The sequence below is a fragment of the Leucopleurus acutus genome (assembly GCF_964270905.1).
Source record: "Leucopleurus acutus genome assembly, chromosome: 12".
In the NCBI taxonomy this organism is placed as follows: Eukaryota; Metazoa; Chordata; class Mammalia; order Artiodactyla; family Delphinidae; genus Leucopleurus; species Leucopleurus acutus.
This window is the reverse complement of record NC_139154.1, coordinates 66,779,420-66,796,013: the sequence shown is the minus strand read 5'-3', so window position 1 is coordinate 66,796,013 and position 16,594 is coordinate 66,779,420. Positions and strand designations below refer to the sequence as shown.

The following is a 16,594-nucleotide window of genomic DNA, read 5'->3' as shown; positions in this document are numbered from 1 at the left end:
TCGTGATGCGCGGGCCTCTCACTGTCTCGGCCTCTCTTGTTGCCGAGCACAGGCTCCAGACACGCAGGCTCAATAGTTGTGGCTCACGGGCCTAGTTGCTCCGTAGCATGTGGGATCCTCCCAGACCAGGGCTCAAACCCGTGTCCCCTGCATTAGCAAGCAGATTCTCAACCACTGCGCCACCAGGGAAGCCCAGCACTTTGTTTTTTTGATAGCCTTGTAACTGTACTTGAAAAGTTATTTTGAGAGGAACAAAGTTACAGAAACCTGAAAATCAACAGATCTAATGTCCTAAAGTACAAAGATAAATTTGGTTGGCATGTGAATACAAACAGGTGGTATTCTTTATCACCAAAATTTATTTATGTGTAATATGGTTTTCAGTGCCTTGAATATAAGCTATAATTACTCAGCCATGCAGTAAATCTACAGTGAATTGTTCCACTGAAAATAAGCATCTTTCAAAAGCACACTCATGATCAAAATAAATTTAATAAAGGCAGACAATGATATCTTACCTTACTAATAACCCCCATATCAAATTTGGAAACCAAGATTAAAACTTAAGACTGTATACTGGTTGACTTAATATACTGATTTTATATGTAATTCTAAAAACAATACAAAAGCATGATTAACTTAACACAGAATTAAGTCCTCTTTAAAATAGGACTAAACTAACCCTATATGAACACTTAAGTAAAATATATTTATGCTAAAAATTATTAAAGGTATATATTATTGGTATTTCCCTGGTGGCACAGTGGTTAAGAATCTGCCTGCCAATGCAGGGAACATGGGTTCAAGCCCTGGTCCAGGAAGATCCCACATGGTGCGGAGCAACTAAGCCCGTGTGCCACAACTACTGAGCCTGAGCTCTACAGCCTGCAAGCCACAACTACTGAGCCTGCGTGCCACAACTACTGAAGCCCGTGCGCCTACAGCCCGTGCTCTGCAACGAGAAGCCACCGCAACAACAGAAGTCCCCACTCGCCGTAACTAAAGAAAGCCCTCCTGCAGCAAAGAAGACCCAACACAGCCAAAAATAAATAAATAAATGTACTTTTTAGAAAGTATATGTTATTAAGTAGACTATCTCCAGGGCATTTTAGAAAGTAGTAATACTTAACTGTAATAATCATTCAAGTTTCTAAATAAACTTACATGGAATATAAAACCCGAATTCTAAGTAGCCGTATCAACTGCAGCTATTTACAGCTAGTTGTCACTACTAGTAGATAGAATCAGCAACTGAGTGGATGTTAGTTCCATTTGATAATACTATATAGAGAATACTGAAAGAGAATATGGTTGTTTTTCTTCTTGGAGGTAGATCAATGTTGTGGTGTGTGTGTGTGTGTGTGTGTGTGTGTGTGTGTGTGTGTGTGTGTGTGTGTGTGTGTGTGTGTATTTTTTGTTTTGACCTGTTGAGCTTGAGATACTTGTGAGATACTTAAGTAGAGTAGGCATTTGGGATATATGTGATCTAAAGTTCAGGAGAGCGGTTTGGTCTGGAGATAGATTTTGGAGTCATTAAACCTGAAATCTGCCCATCTTTCTCCACTTTCGCAGTCACAACTATAGTCCAGGTCAACATCATCTCTCATCTAGACCACTACAATGGTAGTCTACATGAATGGTACCCCCTACGGCTTGTGTTCTGCACAAACATACACAGTGGCTCTGATAATATCTTCCTAAATTAGTCCCCCTGCATCTATGCCTGATGCTCCTAATTTGTTTTCTATAATATAGCATAATCTTATAAAATGCAAAACTGAAAATGTCCCTTTCTTGCTTAATCCATCAAAGGGACCCTTAGGTCAAAGTCCAAAGGCCTTAACATGGTTTGTGAGACTCTGCCTAACTTAGCCCCTGTCTAACATCTCTGGCCTTATCTTTTGCCACTCTCCCTTGTTCTCCCCACTTGAGATGTCTGAATAGGCCATGCTTTCTCCTCCTCCCTCAGGGTCTTTACAAATGCTACTATCTTTGCCTAAAATATTCTTCTTTTCATTCTTACTCGTATGTACATTTCACCTAGCCCTGGCTAACGGCTATCATTCGTATTTCAGCTTAAAAATCTTGAGAGACTTCCTCTAACATCCCAGACTACAGAGGGCCCCAAGTTCTTTTCTTCCATAATTGCCTATACTTTTTAATAACATTTGGCACACCTGAGATGGCTCAATACGCATCTTTCCTAACTGACTGAAAGCTCCATAATGGCAGACAAAACAGTTGTCTGTTTTGTTTACTGCTCAAATATTTATTGTCCAGCTCTGCTACTACATAACTGTGACATCTATAAACTGAGATGGTTGAACTTTTGTTCTACAATAATCTAAGTGCTATTAAAAACTGAAATTCAGGGCTTCCCTGGTGGCACAGTGGTTGAGAGTCTGCCTGCCGATGCAGAGGACACGGGTTCATGCCCCGGTCCGGGAAGATCCCACATGCTGCGGAGTGGCTGGGCCCCTAAGCCATGGCCGCTAAGCCTGCGCGTCCGGAGCCTGTGCTCCGCAACGGGAGAGGCCACAACAGTGAGAGGCCAGCGTACTGCAAAAACAAAACAAAACAAAACAAAACTGAAATTCAAATATTACTAGCTTTCCTGTAGATATATACATGGTAAGACCTACCTTTCCTACTTGTATGTACATTTCCAACATGTGTGAGTGTGTGTATAAATTATGTACACATAATTTATGTAAATGAGAGCTTTCTTACATAAAAAAATTCATTGAATGCTTATTGATACCTGGTGTTTTACTTGTATTAACTCTTTTAATCTTTGTAACAACTCTACCAGGCAACTGCTATTATCAGTGTCTATTTTATGTGGAAACAGATGCAGAGAGATTAAACAGTGTGCCCACATCACAAATCATGAAGTGGCACAACTGGGATATAAGCTCAGGGAATAATGTGACTCCAGAGCTCATGCTCTTCACTAGTATACTAGTTGTCACCCTACCTAGATTGCTTCTTAAGAATAACAACAAAAAAGCTACATACTATCATCAATATATCTGACTCAATATCTATCAATACATCCTCAACCTAATGCTCTTCCATATGAAGTTAGTCCAAACTAGACAAACCTGTTCAAATACTTCCTGTACATTTCTTTATATGCTTCCTCCTGCTATTCTAAACATCAGGATTGTCTTCTCTCCTACCACCAATCAGTCAAAACCCTAATATTTAAGGCCTCACTTAATGACAACTCCTCCATGTAATTCCCACCTGAACTTCTCTTAGGGATTTTCAATCTCTCTCACAATGTTCCAATTGCATTTATATGTCCTCTTTTTACAGTAGTTATTTGTGTCAACAGCTCAAAAGAAACAATTGACATGAAATCACTTTATAAACACTAAAGTTCTATATTATAAAGGATTTAATCCAGACTAAATAAAAAACCAGAGGAGACTAGGAAACAATGGGTTCAACACACCTAAGCAGAATACTTCAAGCAAGTACAACCTGGCTCTAACTAGACAAGAAACACAAAGGTAAAATTATACTCAAATTATACTGCATAAGTTTTTTCAATTAAACAAAGGAGACATTTTTTTTTCAAAGGAGACATTTTAATCAAACTATATGGAACAAAAAGTTGAAGGGTGAAATATGATATTCATTAAAAAAATTTACTGAGCATTAACTTTCAAGTAAAGAATATTATGTTAGATAACTATGTTCCATTCTGCTCTGTGATCTTTTCACTTCCTAAATTTCAGTTCTCTACTTAAGAACTATTTGGAAAATAGTTTTATCACAAAAGGAAACTTTTAAACATTAATTATTTTAATTCCATCTGAACAACATGCTCTTTTGAAGTTGCAATTAAAGAAAGCCTAATGCTAATCCACGTGTATGAAGAACTACTAAAGGAAAAGTTTGAAAAAAACAGAGATAATGAGTTGTTAAAGGTACTGACACACCATTCATAAGCCTCCATTATGACTATAAAATCCACCTCACTCAATCCCACTCATTGGGGAAAGCTCCTACTCTGTGTTCCCACAGTACTAGAATCCATGTCTAGAAGGGTATGTCTCACACTGTAATTATTTACCTTCATGCATCTGATCCTTGTTATTAAACCCAATTTTTTCTCCATGATTTAAGAATGGTCCTAGGTGTACACAATGTAGTTTAGCTTTTGAATATTGGAAAAAGCTAAAGCATTAAAAGTCAAAGCACTAACACTTGACTTGTATATGTGCAACAGAAAGACAATCCCATGACCCTTTCACAATTTCCCAAAGGATCTTTAATAGATTCTTAAAGGCTCTCTTAACTATGAAGAAATAATCAGGGCAAAACAACAGGTTCAGAATTTTGTGACATCTATATACAATCAGTGGACGGCATTAAGTGGCAATAATTTCAGAAGAAATGAAAGTTTTTTGTCAAGATTTTAGGAAAAAAAGACATGACCACTCCCTGAATTAAAATTACCAGGAAGATGATTTTGGGAAGATGGCAGCTGTCGTGGCAGCAAATTCTTTTTTTATTTTTAAAAATTTTTTTATTTTTATTTTTTGCTGTACACGGGCCTCTCACTGTTGTGGCCTCTCCCATTGCAGAGCACAGGCTCCGGACGCACAGGCTCAGCGGCCATGGCTCAGGGCCCAGCCGCTCCGCAGCACGTGAGATCTTCCCGGACTGAGGCACGAAACCATGTCCCCTGCATCGGCAGGCGGACTCTCAACCACTGCGCCACCAGGGAAGCCCGGCAGCAAATTTTTGATTCCTTGCAAATCTTCACATAAAAACAGGCAGAGCAGCTATAGAGCAAACCCCAAACCCATGGGTAATAACTACAATAAAACTATTTAACAAAGTCTCCCTGCAAACCTTAAAATACAAGGACGTAAACAAACCACCAACAGCCCACAGACTTATTTTCTATCAGTGTCTAAGTGAGAGAAAATAGAGGGAAGCAATGAGGTGTCTGAGGAACTTGAGAAGAGAAGCACAAAACAGCCAAAAGGTATTCCCTGGAAAGTACTGAGAGACAGTTTGTGAACAGAAGCTGAAGCTATTCCAAAAGTGGGTAAGTGCAAGGGGTCTACAGTAAGGCCTACAGGCATGGAACAATCTAGTCCCTTTGAGCTCTCAAAACTTGACCTTTGGGGCTCTCTTCCAAGACAGACCCTAGACTTAAGAGGAAGTACTGGGAATAGAAACAAAATTGAGCAGGACAGGGAAAAACAAGATTAAGGAAAGAGGGTCTGGACATAAGTGCCAGAGTAGAAAGAGCCAGAAAATCTCTGAAAGCCATCCACCATTTTTTAAACGATGGATAAAAACAAAAAACAGAGGACTGTGAAGTTAAAAGAGCTATCGGAACCAAGCCTCCTCCTACAAGTTCAAGAAAACTAGTTTCATAAAAAGAAATGATGAAAAGTGTTGAGGGTTGAATATCATACAAAGTTACAATAAGGAAAGAGAAACAAAAATAGTTAAAACTTGGGACTTCCCCAGTGGTCCAGTGGATAAGACCCTGTGCTCCCAATGCAGGGGGCCTGGGTTCGATCCCTGGCCAGGGAACTAGATTCCGCATGCATGCCGCAAATAAGAGTTCTCATGCTATAACTAAGAAGCCCGCATGCCTCAACTAAGAAGTCTGCATGCCGCAAATGAAGAAGCCTGCATGTTGCAACAAGGATCCTGCGTGCTACAGCCAAGACCCAGTACAGCCTAAATAAATAAAATAAATAAATATTAAAAGAAAAATAGTTAAATGCAGAGAAGCAGGGCAGAGGGGGAAATGGGAGTTGTTCCATGGGTAAAAGTTTCCATTTCACGAGGTGAATATGTTTTAGAAATCTGCTGTACAACACATTTCCTATGGTTAACAATACTGTATTGTACACTTAAAATTTTAAGAGGGTAGATCTCGTGTTAAATGTTCTTACCACAGTAAAAATAAATAAGTAAATAAAATAAAGATATAAAAGAAAAAAACAGGGAATAAAATGATATCCTACAATGAAAGCATGCCAGAAAGATATGCTCACAGGAGAGACAAAAATGAGCTTCTATTTCAAAAAGAGCTTAAAAAAATTATGTAAGACATGAAAAATAAATCAGAACTAGAAAAGCTCAGGAAAGTGGGGGGGGGTGGTGGTGGTGGTGGTGTGATGAATTGGGAGATTGGGATTGACATGTATACACTAATACGTATAAAATAGATAACTAATAAGAACCTGCTGTATAATAAAATTTAAAAATTAAAAAAAAGAGAAGCTCAAAAATAAAGTGACAGAGCTCAAGAAAGAATCTGAAATAAAAGGAAAAAAAAACCACTTCAGAAATGAAGACTTAAAGGAATACAAGAAAAAATAAACATATAAGATAAAGCCTTAAGAGAAACAAAGGGTAAAAAGGAAGAAAACTTAATCAGAAAGAAATAAAGAGGAAGGGAGAGAGGAAAGGTGCAAGCAGGCTAACCACACTGTCTAAGGACACATACTTGGGTAATAAAACCAAAAAGAAACTTAAGGGATTTTCAAAAAAGTTAGAATAGTGGTTAGGTTTTTTTTTTTTTCCTTGCAGTACGCGGGCCTCTCACTGTTGTGGCCTCTCCTGTTGTGGAGCACAGGCTCCGGACGTGCAGGCTCAGTGGCCATGGCTCACGGGCCCAGCCACTCCGTGGCATGTGGGATCTTCCCGTACCGGGGTACGAACCCGTGTCCCCTGCATCGGCAGGCCGACTCTAAACCACTGTGCCACCAGGGAAGCCCAGTGGTTAGTTTTTGAAGGAAGGGAGTTATGTTTTGGAAGAGGCACTCGAAAGGGCTTCTAAGGTGGCTGGCAAAATTCTATTCCTTAACCTTGAAGATGGTTACATGAGGGTTGGCCTTAGAATAATTCACTAAGCTGCACATTTCTTGTGTGGTTTTCTGCATCTACATTTTATTTTACAGTAAAAAGCATTTTAAAAATTTAGAAAATAAAAAACCATAAATGGTATTAATTTAAAACTTCTAGCTATCAGTAGAAAACATAGTAACAAAAAGCTCTTGGAATAATCTTCAAAATGACTTAAAAAAATTACACGGCAAACCGAGAGACAAGTTTCCCACAGTGTTTCATCATGATGTTTGGCAAACAGGACAATGAATTAAAAGTCCACCATCTTATTATACAGAACCTACCTGTTCTGCTTTTCACATGTAACACATAGTTTAAAAGTGTTTGACATTTACTCATTCTTAGAATAAATTTCAACTGATACTTAAAATTTGTAAAAGATTTTTTCAGTTAAGAGGTACTCTAAAACTGCGAAGAAAACTCACCTTTGAGACAAACAAACACGGTCTTCTTAAAAATAAATATAATTAAATTCAACAAACATTCATTGAGCACATGTTATGTATGAGGTGTTTACAATTTAGTTGAAGAGATATGTAACACATATAAGAGGAAGCTATATATAGTAAGTGCTTTGAGAAAGGTACAAAGTAATATGGGTTCAGAAGAAGAAAAGGGCATCCCACCTGCATTAAAATTCGAACCAGACACATCTCATATTCCTCCAATCCATCTTCTACAATACTGGCAGAATGATCTTTCAAAGACCCCAAGTCCCCCTTTTAAAACACTTCACAAAATAACAGTACACAGCAGGCAATTCAAAAGCCTTACAAGAACCAGGCAGGCAACAAACAAGTGAAGCTGGTCTTCTGTAAGACAACAGAGAATTATGGAGACTGCCAAAAGAGGGCAGCTGCTTATAAGCTTCACCCAACCAACCCATGAAACCAATGCTGCCACGATGTTCAATTTTCCAAGGGACAAAAGAACTCTAGATTTTTGTGTGAAATGTACCAATATTTAAGTGTTGGCAAATATGCAAAAAAAATTTTTTTTAAATATTCCTGGCCAAACAAAACACAGCTGTAGGTAAAGGTTGCAAACTGTGGCTTACAGAAATGGGTCTGATATTAATATTCCAATAGAGGGTCCCTACTGTCCTCAAAATTGAATAATGGCTGTCTTCCAATTCAAAGGAAAAAAATGAACAATTTTCTCTTATAAAGTTTTCTTCAAACTTTAGCATCTGCTACCATTAGTCTGCTAGCAATAGCAAAAATGCAAGAAAAAGTAGAAAAGGAACATTTGATCGTAGCCTCAAAACAGTTTAATCTTATTTTGGTTGTGATTGTTTTTATCAAAAGTTGTGCTCATACCCACCATTTTATACTACATAACGTGTTATATGGTCAAATTTTCTATTCCTAAAATTGTTTCTAGATTGTATGATAGAATCAAATATACAAATGTATCTGTTCTTTAGCAAAAGAATGCCATGAGACTCCAGAAAAACCATGGGCCTAATAAAATCTACAATCTTTAGTACGGTGGCCTACAAATTCCATAAAAAATCTGGTTCCTGTTTGCACCTATTTCACACCACCCCAAGCTTCTGGAATATACAATGCTCTTTAACTTCTTCATGCTTTTAGATGTATTTTAGGCTCTCCACCCCATGTTTCAGAGAGACTCAAAGTCATCTCTCTAGGAGTCTTCCTTGAATTATACAATTTTTTCCAATCATGCTTCCTTAGCATCCTATTTAGAGCCCTATTACAGAACTTACTTGCTATTTCTGATTAGTCATAATTATTTGCTTATCTTTCCAACTCAGCCACTAGACCAGTAGTTTTCAAACTTTTGATGCTATCCCACAATAAGAAGTATATTTTTATAAGAGATCCATGATACTTACATATGTAACGGAAACAAAATGAAATAGCACTTTTACCCTTACCACAAACAACACACTGAAATTTTCTATTTGATTGTATTAAGAGATGTTGGTCACAATTTACTATATTGATTCTCTATCATCCATTTAAGAAATATTGTACTAGAATATAAATCCTTGTAGGCAGAACAAAAATACATTCATTTTTATGCTCTACCGCAGACTATAACATTTAGTAAGCAAATGTTTAAATGAATGAAAATAGCAGCATCCTGTACTAGAAAAGTAAAAGACTAATAATAAGGTTTTGAAGTCAAGCAGACCCATCACCTACCAACTTTCTTATGCAATCTCTGACAAATGACCTAACCCCCTTACATCCCAAGGAATAACACCACTTACTTAATTCACTATGACAATAAAGTAGTGGCATTCATGTCACAGAATAGGCATTCTATAAATATTAGTTTGCTCTCTTTACCCTGTATTCTTCCTTACTTTTTCCTGGGAAAGAAGTATCTCATCCTGGCAAATATCCATTTTTCAAAGACTTCAGGTCACAGTACAAAGAATATGAAATTTTAAAATCTGACAGACCTGGGTTCAAACACCCAGGGCTGCATTTATATAACTTCCGTTTCTTTATAATAAAATATGTCCTGCACAGTTGTTTTGGAGAATTAAATTATATACTCATGTGTCTAGTATAATGCCACGCCAGAACATAGTAGGCACCTGATAAAAGGTAGTAATTGTTGCCATGATTATTAATAAATGTTGCTCAATCAGCATAGAGGTAGAATTTAAATTGAACTTTTAAGGATGGAGGAGTTGGACAGAGGCATAGGGCAGGCAGAAGGAACAGTAAAATCTCAATTTACAAGAAATCTCTTCCTGTTTTCCTGTATTTCCTCTTTTAAGATAAACAAACCACAAGGATGTAAGTTTATCAATTTCCTCAATTCTCTACCTCCAAGGTTATATAAAAACTCAAAATAACTGTTCTCTGTGTCAAAATTCTAAGTTAAACATTAAATTATGCTCAGTGGGCTGAACACTATAAAATGTGAAAAGTGTAAATGTATTAATAATACATTTTAGGGAGAATTTCAATAAGAGTCCAAAGTAACAGTGCTTTTAGTTAACCCAGTTAAGGAGAAAAAATTAACTGCAATTCTTATTCAACACGTCTTTCAAACCACTTCTTAGAAAAAAACCTCTAAGTAGCAAAAGCACCAAATGCCTCTGAAATACAATCAAGAAGCCAAGAATTTTCTTATACAACCTGCAAACTTTATAAGATACGAAGATAATTAACAATAATTAAACTATTCTGCTAATTAAACAGTAGTACACCTACTTGGAGAGAATCAAAGTAATTTTCCCTTATCCATGTTGGTAGCAAAAAGATGGTTATTTTAATGGTATATATATTTAATCTTTTTGATAACAGCATATTTTCTAAATGGCTACTTAAGAACTTTATTTAGCCTTTTAGGCTTACAGTAATACTATACTTACAACTGTCAGTGAAAAGACCTATGTAGGTGAGGGGATAAATTCTATTTACTTTATGTTCACATCAGGCAGACTCCAAAAGAGTAGAAATGATGTCTCTTGCTCACCACTATATCCTTAGCACTTAAATACAGAAGATGCTCAATGAATATTTGTCCAAGTTTAATGTTTATTTATGGACAAGAAAATTAGATTGAGGGAAATAAAAATATACATGAATTAAAATTAGGTCAAGGCCTTGAGCATGAGCTGTGCTTGGAAACTTGATTCCAAAGAGTATGATTGGGTGGGGAGTGAAACCCAACGAAGACCCCAAACAGGTGATCAACATTTGTCAACATTGTATCAATTTTATGTTCTTAGTATATACCCTAATAAGCTGTGAAGAAAATTGCACTTCACCTCTGTTGTCTTCCTCCCTAAAACTCTAACCCTGGTCTAATCATGAGGAAAATGTTAGATAAATCTCAACTGAGGGACATTCTATAAGATTTCTGACTAGTACTCTTAAAAACTGTCACAATCATCAGAAATAAGAAAAATTTGAGAAACTAGAATTCTGGAACAGAAAAAGGACACTAGGGAAAAACTAATGAAATCTGAATAAAGTATGTAATTTAGTTATAAAGTAGCAATTTTGTTTCCTTAGTTGTGACAACTGTACCACTGTAATGTAAGATGTTAACAATAGGGTAAACTGGGTGAGGTATACTGTACTATCTTGCTATTTTTCTGTAACTGTAAAACTATTCTAAAATTAAATGTTTATTTAAATTTAAAAAGTTAGGGTAAGGGGAATAAGAAATATATGAATCAAAATCCTTTGGAAGTGAATGATGATAAACATTCTTTTGGTTCCTATATATTTGGTAGCACTCTCATAGAGTGGAAATTAAGTTACTGAACAAGTCTACAGTATTAATTATGAAGTCACATATGACCAAAGCAGATGCCCCTTATTCTTGTTTCCCAAAGCATCATTCTTAGGCCTCAACACTTCAATTACTAACTCTATAACAAAAAACTGTAACATTAGCTGTCACCTCTATATTGAATGGATTATCTCACAGCTCTAATCTCTAGTCATTAAAGGTTATATTCACCTTGATATCTCCCACTCACCTAACACTCCAACTAAACTCACCATCTTCTTGACTATGCTCCCCTTCCAAACCTCCTTCTCAAAGTTACTAATTTGTCCTTTAATAGATCTCTTTCCTTCCCATAGTCAATAATTAGTCCTGCACGCTGCTGTCAAATGAACCTTCCTCAAATAAGGATTTTATCCTATCATGCCCAAGCTTAAATGCCATTTTTTTTTTTGGCATTAAACTATGCTTAAATTCAAAAGTGATGTTTTCAAGCCCATCCATAATTGGTTATTCCTTTGTACCCTTCACTTATAAAGAAAGACCTTTCCATCCATCTCTCTACCTCATAAGTGCTGCCTTTCCTTTACTCAGAAAATAATCAAATACTCACTAAGCATATAACATATACCTGAGGTGGGGGGAAAAGACTCCTCTGGGTGGTCAAAGACTATAATTTTCTTGGGGTGATAAAACCTAAAAAGATAACAAAGAATATGGGAATTTGTCTTATTCAAGGCTGTAGCCTCAGTTACTGTAACAGTGCCTGGCACATGGTAGGTGCTCAAAAAATATTTATTAAATAAAAACAAGGCAGTATAGAATGCTACAACCCAACAGAATAATATGCTATTAGAGAAAAGAATTTCAGTTGGAGAGGTGGAAGACAGGTCTAAAATTCTATGATTCTAAGGCTAGCAGGGCAATCAAGATTTTAACCAAGCCTCAAGTTTGAGAAGATCTTCAACAGTTAAGAGGATGTGTGCAGGTGCATTTCCAACAGAAAAATGTTGTATCAGCAAACGTAAAAAGTAGTAAATTGTTATACCATGTTGAAGTAGTGAATAATGAACAGTTCCTGTACGTCAGTGGAAGATAAGAAGGGAGAAGACTGGGACCAAAGTTTGAAAAATCTTGAGAAGAAATTTGGTATTATGCTTGATATAAGGTGTTTTGGTTGTTAAAGTGATATAACCTTTAGGAAAATTAATCTAATGGGAGTAACATGAAGGTTAGACTTTTGAAAACAAAAGCCTTACTTTCTTCAAGAAGCCTCCCCTATCTATATCATCTCACATTGTAAACTTTTTTTCACATATATTAATCATGTCTCTTCAACCCAAGAATAGGGATCAAATATTAGAACACTTTTTCTTCCCTAAGAAATCAGCAAAGGGACTTCCCTGGTGGTCCAGTGGTAAAGAATCTGCCTTCCAATGCAGGGGACCCAGGTTTGATCCCTGGTCAGGGAACTAAGATCCCACATGCCGTGGGGTAACTAAGCCAGTGTGTCACAACTAGAGAGAGAAAACTCGAACACCACAACTAGAGAGAAGCCTGCGGGCTGCAACGAAGACCTCACACAGCCAAAAATTAAAAGTTAAAAAAAAAAAAATCAGCAAAGAATTGGGCCCTCAAAACTCTGTTTTTGGAGGACCTTTTTACATTTATGCAAAAGCCACTTACTAAAATGACAACAATCTAAAAGCAAGGCACACACATATAAGCTGCCATAAGAACAAGATTAATTCTTGTTTGGATGGCACTTTTTAAAGTTTTATTTGATAGCCGGATTCCATAACTAATAATGTTTTCAGTGCTTCCTGCTTTATATAAGTTTTCAGTGTATGTTTTCAGTGCTTCCTGCTTTATATAAGTATTTCTTCACCTCATTTAGTTTTCTTTCTCAACTATGCACTGCTCTCAGTGGTCAGCACACATATTCATTTCTCAATTGCATTATCTTTTCCGCACCTAAGCCTCTCCAATCTTTTTAACTATTAGCTTCACTGAATTAGAATGAGAATTAAAATTCTAATGGTACTACTGTAACTTCTCCACACAGTTCTTTTAAACATTCTAAGTGTTTTCTGTGGTTTAGCATTCAAGTAAAACTGATTCAAATAAAAACATGTTACAGAAATAATTCAAATTCACCAAAACATTTACAAAATGAAACATGATGCACTAGTAACCAAGGATTGTATGTAATTCTTAAATTCTATAAATTCCAAACTCTCCAAAAGTTTATTTTCAACCTGTTTTTTACCTTACTTTAGAATAATTTATTTAAAATTATTTCATTTTATTTATTTTACTTTTTATTAATTTTTTGCTCTTCAGCCCTTGACCTTTTACTTTTATATATTCTAAAACTTTAATTTCATTCCCTTAATATCTGTTGATGTTAACATTTATATAAACTGTTAATACTTTTCCTTAAAAAAGCTTAAGAAAGTGCCCATGCACAAATCAAACAAGTATTTATTTTATCCCTAAACAAGTATTTTCACTGGTAATATATTTATATATTTTCAGATCACAATTTTTATGTAAAAAGAGAAAAACTGAGATTTTAATAAAACTATTCTGCAGAAATCCTGCAGAATGTGATTATTTCTGATTACATTAGAAACTTTCATTAACGACTCTGAAATTCAAACGGTTTTTTTCCAAAGTTGAGAAACTCCGTAATGTACTCTTCTATTCCCCATCACTCCTTAATGGTACCTAACACTGCTGCTTAGATTTTAAAGATAAATCATCAAAACAGCAGAAAACAAAAATGTCAATATATACATTACAAGGACTGCTAGAAAACAAAGTCTTCCATTCGGTTGGAACAGAGATAGACATGAACGGTTCAGCTTTTTCTACTTCCATCTCAGAAAACACCAAAATACATGTGGATGCAAAGCTACTGCATGGTTACAAAGCCCCCTGGCTACCAGTGAAGCCTTAGCCCTGGCTGCGCTAGGGCGCTCAGTTACACTCAACCGGCCACGTGGCTGTCACAATCAGAAGACAAGATTAACAGCGTAAACTAACCTGAAAATAATAACCTCCTCCCACAACCTCGGAGTTGGGGTAGAAGAAATAAAGTATGCGTCATTTCTTTGCACGCTAAGACTTTTTTCTGTAAGGAGAAAACCAAGTACAGAGGCTGCTTTAAAGAGGCTTTAAAGCAGAAATCAGGTCCAGGAAGATCCCGAGAGTGTGCCCCCAGTTTATTAAGACACGCCAACTCCCGTGAGCTGCGATGGGAACAGAGGCACTCTGCAAAGGGGCAATGGGGTGGAGTTGAGTAAGACGGAGCACTACGCACATGGGCCGCTTTCCCCTGACTCCCACCGTCCTCCCGGGTTCCAGCCTCGCTGCTGTTGCGATGGGGCGAACTCAGAAGGCTGAAGGGCCTCGCACACGCCCACACGACCTCTCACCTTCCCGGTAAGGGCACAGATAACCAAGGGCCCAAGAGAAGCGGCGAACAGGAAGTGTCCATATTGCAGCGCTGAAACACTAACTCCCATCCCACCAAGACAGCAACCCTCGGAGGCCCCCCGGGCGCCCGCTGGAGGAGGGGCCAGAGGGTGCCTGGGTCGGCCACCCCCACATCCGGGACCCGCCCCTGCCCACCCCCAACGCCCAGCCGCCCCGCTGCTCGAAGTTCACTGCCGGCCGCGCCCGGAGCCTCCCCGGGCACTATTTGGCCGGGCCCAGCCAGTCCGCCCGGGGCCGGGCGAGGGCTCCACGCCCCGCACGTCTTGCTGCACTTTATGCCGGGGGCGGGGGGAGGGGGTGCGTCTGTGCTGCAAAGACTCCCGACGGGTTTGGGGCGCTTTCCCCAACAGCAGATTCGTCCCGAGTCGAGCCCTAAGCGTCCTCGGGGCCACCTCCAAGCCTTTCTGAAGAGCCGGCACCCCTCGCCGCGGTTTCCGCCGCGCGACACCGTCTCCCGGGCGGTCATTACACCCCTCAGGAAAAACTCCTAACTCCTCACGGGGCCGCACTACCCTCAGTTCGCCACCCCCCCGGGAGCCCACACGCCACCCAAGGCGCGCGCAGGGGAGACCCCCGCGCCAGCGCCAATCCCTCACGGGACAAAAATGTCCGGGCCCGTCACGGGACAGCCGCCTCCGCGCCCCACGCCCGGCGGCCGCCGCACTCTCTGCCCGGAGCGCGGACGCCGGGCGGCGCCTGCTGAGGAGGGCGCCGCTCCTCCCGGGACTCACCGTCAGCTCGGCCGCCGCAGCGGAGGGGTGAGGAACGAGCAGGGGAAGACACAATATGGCAGAGCACCGCAGCTGCTCTCGGCGGCTTCCAGTAGCCGCCTCCGGGAAGACGCGGCAACGAGCAGGCAGCGGCAGCTGCGGTGGCGGCCGCGGCAGTACCACATCCCCCTCCGGCTCTCTTCCTCCCCTCCCTCCGCCCTCCCCCCGCTGCCATGGCAACGCGGCGCCAAGGAGATGAGCCCCGCCCCTCCCTCCGGTCCCCGCCTCCAGCGACCCCTTGGGAGGGGGGCTCCTCCCGTCCCTCCCTGTCCCCTCCCACCTCCTACCGGGGGGCCAGGACTGGGACCCGGCAGGCTGCCCAGGCGGCGGGTGTGGGAGGAAGGGGGATGCAGTGTCCGGAAGGGCGGGGCTCGCACGGAAAGCAGGGCGGAGACGTTGTGGGCCAGTCGGGTTTCGGGCTGAGGAGGGGCTGGGGAAGGCGGGAAAATGGAAAGGCCTCGCTTGCCCCGCGAAGGACCTATAAGAATGCGGCGGGGCGCGGCGCGGCCGCTGAGTGGCCGAGATGGGGCGGAGGCGGGGCGCGGCTGGGCGGAGCGACGGGTGGCCGCCCGGCTGGTCCGTCTGCGGAGGCTGTGCTGGGACTAAAGCGACGGCCCTCAAAAGTCCGAGCTTCTGTGGGTTTCCTCAGGAGCTTTCCGGCATTGGCCAAGCTTTGAAAGAGCTTTAGGAACGATAAAGAACTAATAGAAACTTAAAGTAGTATCACCCTCGCTTGACTGAAATTTTGTGTGGAAACTAAGCTCAACGTGTCTGAGGTAAAAAAAAAAAAAAAAAGACAGGAATCAGATCCAAAATTTAATAAGCATTTACTGGGCGCTCACTAAGTGATACGGGTTGGGCTAAATTCTTTACATGCATTATCATAACCATAGTGCTAAAATAGCATTGCCAGATAAAATACAGGTGTGCCCAGCTAAATCTGAATTTCAGCATAAGAATGTACCATTTGGGAAATACTTCCTAGTTTATTTTGTTTGTTTTTTTTTTTTGCTAAATCTTCCAACCCTATCCTAACTCTTACTAATTCCAACTTTACAGATAAGGAAACTGAGGCATAGAAAAATAACGTGTCAAATAGAGGGTAAGTGACAAAACTAAGCCTCCATTTTACTGCTATCATTTTGATCCTGATAATTAAATCTCTGAATTCCTATATCTACATCTTCAAAAACTAGAGTAGTGATACC

General features: G+C 39.8%; 1 protein-coding gene and 1 long non-coding RNA gene across 4 annotated transcripts in view; one reads left to right on the top strand and one right to left on the bottom strand.

The window, feature by feature from the left end:
• Positions 1-15,509, bottom strand: part of FOXN2 (forkhead box N2) — a 55,731-nt gene extending 40,222 nt beyond the window's left edge. For 2 of the 3 annotated variants that reach the window (XM_082852260.1, XM_082852263.1), the window contains exon 1: positions 15,348-15,509. The gene's annotated coding sequence lies outside the window, so the exon portion shown is untranslated. Of the gene's footprint in view, positions 1-14,555; positions 14,617-15,347 lie in introns of those variants that run through there. The other variant, XM_082852262.1, reaches the window with a different exon arrangement.
• A 450-nt stretch (positions 15,510-15,959) lies between these two features.
• Positions 15,960-16,594, top strand: part of LOC309970043 — a 147,772-nt gene continuing 147,137 nt past the window's right edge. Inside the window, exons 1-2 of the long non-coding RNA XR_014326664.1 lie at positions 15,960-16,162; positions 16,446-16,488. This is a non-coding gene — a long non-coding RNA (uncharacterized lncRNA). The remainder of the gene's footprint in view (positions 16,163-16,445; positions 16,489-16,594) is intronic.